The sequence below is a fragment of the Thunnus thynnus genome, chromosome 9, assembly GCF_963924715.1.
Source record: "Thunnus thynnus chromosome 9, fThuThy2.1, whole genome shotgun sequence".
Taxonomy (NCBI): domain Eukaryota; kingdom Metazoa; phylum Chordata; class Actinopteri; order Scombriformes; family Scombridae; genus Thunnus; species Thunnus thynnus.
In genome coordinates, this window is record NC_089525.1 from 17826778 (window position 1) to 17833060 (window position 6283).

The window sequence follows — 6283 nt, forward strand, 5'->3', positions numbered from 1 at the left end:
ATCAACATGAAGTCACATCATTATCAAACAAATGGGCCTTTATAACTAGTTTTGGGTCATATCTATGGTGAACATTTGTTTATACGTCTGTGGCAGGCTACTGAAGCAAAGACGTCATTTGTTTGGGTAAATAATGTTCAGAGCTACTGAGGGGAAAACACGTGACATTACAGTCTGTCCAGTAAAGTAGAAAACTTTAGTGATGCATTCTGCAGAAATCCCCTACAAGAGTTTGTGTTGTCTTGCAAACAGTCACTTTTGCTTTGCATTGATCCGGTTTCTTTGCCATTACTTCAGTGTTTTTTGTTGTATTACTAATAGAGGATAAACACCCTTCTAGTACTGCTCACATAGATGGTTTTAATTGGACATTTTCAGGGCAGTCAGTCATTTTATGCAGCACACAACAGACACAAGTTAATACAACAGTGTAGTGCTGAAATCAAAAAAATCTGCATTTGTGCCACAGTCATAAAACATTAATGAGTCTCTAGTATCACTGACATGTGAAACCATCCGAGTCAAGTGACAATAGTAACTCAAATCAAAGAGCAGGCATGGCAACAATGATTTGTTCTTCTTGTGTTATCTTATATATTTGCCCAAATCAAAATTACAAAGAAAATAAACTCATCCTAATGTTTTTGTGTGATATTTATTTCATTATGACCTCCAGCAGACTGTTTCAAGGATAAATAATCGACACAAAACTCAAATAAATCTACATCAAGATGCTCAAAAGCCTAGAAATTCATGTTTAAATGTGGGAGGCCAAACTATAAATAACAAGATTTGACTGATGATCATCTATTGTCATTTTGAGCCACCTGTCGCTGCGTTACATGTAGACCCTCAGACATTACAGCAGGTCTCCGGCCTCCGGGAGGCAAAGGTCGAGACCTTTTGGCACTCGTTTTCCATTTCAAACACTCTGGTCCAGCTAATTAAAGACACAGCAATTGGTATTAAATCACACAATATATTAGACTGGAAATAATATTCTTCAAAGAGGAGCTACTGGTGGAGAAGGCAGCCGTTTTGAAGTGTCGATCATCAGCTTATATCAGCTTAACTTTCCTGTATGCACAGAAACATTCAACTTCCATCTTTATTGCTTTATTGGTTTGACAGCTGAGCTTGAGTAATTCTCCAGTAATTCTGCTTTCCGTGCAAAAGTATTAGTCCTGCTTATTGCTCCAACAGGGTTAGCGGCATAAAAGAAAATCTGCACCCTGCTGGGCCCTACAGGGAAGTGTACAGTTTTCCATTTCCAACCTATAGCGATTTTCCATAGTCGGCTCCTGACGGTCACGGCATTATAGCTGTACATGAAACGTTTGTTCCACTTCCAGGGGCAAAGTTAGGAACTCTGGGCCCCAATTTCTTAATAAATTAATCCATGTTGGAATTCGTATGAGCCCTCTCCAGCTGTGGACAACTGGTAATGTCACCTTTAACCCCACCTGCAAACCAATTTATACTCAGGCAGACAGACAATGGCATAATGTACTTTCCTCACAGTGGGAAAAGCCTGATGAAAATATGTTGAGCAATTATACTGAAGGTGAGCACAGAGAAGTGCAGAGACACCTGCGGAGTGTTTCAGTACAACAGACCTGCAATAAACGTTGTCTTTATGAAACTCATAATATACATTTCTTTGTTTGGACTGCAAGCAGCCAAAAGTTATAAGATTATTAACAATAAACTATTGATATATGAATTAGGAGGAGGAGGAGTTGATGAGCTGTGAAGATTTCTAACTTCAATTTTTTTTTTCAATTTTGGAATATTTAACTTGCAAATCACTAGATTCTTGAGTCGATGCAGAAGTTAAAAAAATGACCACTTAATGCCTTCTACATGATGGTTTCAGAATATCTTTGGTTCCACAATTCCCCCTTGAAATCGAAGCTCCATACTTTTTTAATAAAAGATATTGTTTCAGAAGCATATTGTACTTCTTCTAATGTGTGTCTTCAGTTTCTGGCTTATAAAGAGGCAGACAGTGTGGTTTATTGACACATGTGTCAGCTTGTCATACTCAGCAGTGACATTTTCTTGTGTGTGTCCCCCCCCCTCCCTCAGCTGCGCAGAGGCTCCTCAGCTTTTACCCAAATTTGGATTGTCTGACTCCACCAGCTACGCAGAAGGCGAGTGAGCAGTTAACCCAAATCCAGGCTTCAAAATACCATCTCAAATTCACATGGATGATGTCACAGGTGTTATATTAATGTTATTTCAGCAGTCTGGCTTTGATTGAACTCATTTTGAGGCCTTGGACTGCTGTCATTCTGGATCACATGATAAGTGCCGATGTAGAGGTAGAGATGAGACATTTTTCATGCTATTATATTACAGATATTAATATCTTGTTTTCTTTACATTTTAAGATTTATTAGTCTACCTGTTGCATTTTGATTTCCTAATGTTGAGGATAGTTTGAGTGCAGCCTGAGCTCCTGATAGAGGGCTCCACCTGCTGGACAAGCAGCAGTAGTAGTATAAGGGGATGCAAGAGTGATTACATGCCTCACATCAGACAACTGTGCTGCACGTTAAACTACACACACACTCTTCCAGATTCATGCATGTATTCTCTCTATAAGCAATGAAAAAGCCCAAGAACTACATTATTCCTCACATGTTTTTTAGAAAATATAATAAACATCATAAAAAGGCGGGAATCCATTGTTTTATTTCTTTTCTTTTATGAAAATGAAGTAAAACTGCTGTCAATCATTTTGATAGTATGATTTCTTTAGCTGAAAGCAGTTATAATGAAAACAGTCCAGTGCTTTTCATTGCTGTGAGTACCACAAACTGAGTTACATTCACATCAGAAGACTCAGAGACAGATATCTCTAAACCTGAGAAATGAAACCAACATTTTTGACATGGCTACATACAACTAGAGGTGAGGTTTTATGTTTATTTTGGTGAACTAACCCTTTAATATGACAGTTTTACATGTGATATGAGTCTTATGCACTCTACTGTTCACTGTGGGAGTTGCTCTGAGGAAATATGGGCATGTTTTCATGATCATGTTGGGGATTTCTTTTGTTTTTCTGCATCACAGGGAGGTCAAAACTGCATTTTGAATGATGTATGTAGTGGATTAATTGATGGGTTACACGTTAAGAATAAACATCAGGATCAATCCTCAGAATATCCAGCTACATATTAAGACAACTAACTTCTCTGAGCATCCATTAGTCTTTGAGAATGTTCAACCAGATTCTGTATGTTGTTGCATCCATCGCAAGCTCTCTGTACAGCCTACAACACTGAGAGTTCACACCTATAATAACATATTAAAGTGGGGTATCCAAGTTAGTAATTTACCATCAGTGACAGGTGGTGTGTGTGCACGGACAGAAAACATCCTTTGATTCTTCTCCACAGATGTTTGGATGAGTGAGTTTGATTAAATTGTTTTATCACCACGAGCAACGGGAAAACTTTGGAAAAACAGCACAGAGTCCGACGAGTTAAATGAGGACATCTGACTTCCATAAATGATTCTGAATAGAGTGAAACACACTATTCACGGGGTTTGTTTTTAATGATTTATAAGTGAGTTTGCATGTTAGCTGGATCGTGATGGGAGTCAGATTCAGTGTTTGTCACAGTTCTGCAGGGAAAATTCAGAGTTTAGTGCCTCTTCTACGGAGGACACAGAGAGCCCCACAAAAGGTGATCAAGTATTTCATTAATTGACATTTATATGGCCAGTCAAAAAGATTAATGTTAAAATACTTTAACTAAAATACACAAATAGTTACATACAGATTAAACAACTGAAAAAATAGAGAGCAGTTCATGACTTTGTTGATTGAACGATATAAAGGGGGATGATAAAAGATTTTAGAACTGAAAAATATCAACACAAAAACATAAACATCAAAATAAAAAGTAGTATGTAAGTAACTCAAGAAAATTATTAAAGATAGATGAATTAAAAATAATAAAAGAATACCAAAATAATGGAGGAATTTGCAATTTTTTTTGCTGAATATAGTTCTTAAAAGAGACAAAAAACAAACAAAGCAGAACCCACAAACTGATTACAGTTTAAAACAGGAACTGAAATGTTTCTGCTCAGGGTTGCAGAACATAAACTGATAAATGGCCACTCTGTGTAGCCAAGCATGAAATTCAATCTATAAAACAAAATAGTGAAAACCCCAGATACCGCACTACTGAAATCATGATAAACAATTTAGACAACTGGCTCCTTTACCTCAACCAGGAATTCTTGTGTTTGTTAAACTGTCGGTAAGCTGATGATCTATTTCTTGTACAAACCATAAAATTGTGAGAAAATAAGCGTTGATTTGCATACGGTGACTTATGGTTGAATCATGAAGGGACAGAGGAGAGTTTTCATCACATGAGTGTAACCAAGACGTTTCTATTTCATGGCGCAGCACAGAAAAATGCAAAACTGAAACCCAAACAGCTGTGAAAAGATAAAATAAAGAACGGAACTTCAATGTTAAAACAATCAGTTTTGCAGTTTTGACCTTCCCACCTGAGTGTCCTCTCCGCTGCACACTTGTGGGTTGCATATTTGGTCTGTTTGTGTGTTTTTAAACTGTCGCCGAGAGCCTCGGGGACGGCTGTATGGAGAAACCTGTGCCTGATAAAATATGATAAAGGAAATGGCTCCAAACCTTTGCTTGTAGAAAAATGCAGCTTAATACTGAAGTAAATAAATGAGCTAATCTCTCCTTCAGTTTACAGGCTTTTATGTTCCTCTGCAACTCTGAATTCAAAATGTGTTTTTTTCTGTTGGAAGTCAATTTTTTATCGACAGACCGCCAAAAAACAAATATTTTGGGAATTGTAATGTATCTGTGTAATGTTCATTGAGAACATTACACAGATTGTCTCAGTACTGTGCTATTTTTCTACATACACACATCTATATACACACATTCATTTGCATTTCCAGGAGTAGGTTTGTCCCAGTTTAAATTACTACCATGAAAAACTTCACTTCTAATAATCTATTCAGCTGCACAGATCCATTCCAAAACTATTTGCCTTGATTGTTGATTTGCAGAACATCTGATGACTTTATGGAGCTTAATCAAAGCCTGATGCACCCAGATTCACTGTCAATACAACAACAACAATGCTATATTTGATTATTAATATACTTATCAATATGAATGCACCACTTGTGTTTCTGTCACACACAGCAGGGCTTTTGTTACACAGCCTACTGTATATGTGTTTGCCAAAGGATTTCACTGTTACTCACCACCTAGGTGCTTTTTGGCAACCTTCTCAAGCATTAATTTCCCCCCTTAGCGAGATGTGGTTTCTGTCTTGATATTTTGCCATGAATCTCATTTTTCTTAAGCTTGTTTTTGATGCTGGACTCATGAACACTGACTGAAGCCAAAGACAAAGAAGCCTGCAGACCCCTGGATGTTTCTTTTTTTGAGTTCCTGCATGATTTTGGCAGGACGACCACTTCTTGGAAGATTCACTACTGTCCCAGAGTTTCTCCCCCCGTAGAACGCAGAGCTGGCCGGGGTTCAGTGGAGCCCCGGAGCTTTTGGAATGACTTTGGAAGGATTTCCAGACTGACAGGCGTCAACGTCGTCCCTCTGGAGATGTTAAGGGATTACGTTTGATTGTGACGTGACATGGCTCTCAAACCTGTGTGCCAAGGGCTTCACTCTCACAGCAAAAGCCAAAGTTTCTGATCCAAATATGACAGGATGGCTGCCATTTGTGTGAGGGAGTTGAGCCGAGGAATAAGCCTGTGCTTTAGTAAAATAAATAGGGTGCCAGCTGATCAGTGTCAATGTCAATGTGAGAAAAATGGGGTAAATTTGACATCTGAAAGAAGAGTTTGACATTTTGGAAGATAAGTGTATTCTCTTTCTTGCCAAGAGTTGGATGAAAAGATTGTTATACTGAATGTGTCCTTTACATGTGATAAATCAATTGTTTCATCCATTCAAATAACAAAGAATAAACACAAAAAGTCATGGTTTTACAAGGGCTTATGTGCCGGACTATTTCTTGGCCAGGAGCAGCGACTTCTTGAGGTACTCGTAGGCGAATTTTGTTGCCTTTGAACAGAACCAGGCCAGCTGTTTCCAGTCTTTATGCTAAGCTAAGTTAAGCTAACCTTCTCTTGGTTGTAGCCTCACATTCGACCTCTTAAATTCTGGATCGTCACAGTAATTTGTCAGATTTATTCACCATTCACCAACATTTTGATGGAAATTGACCTATTAGTACCAATTTTCCAGTTCCCT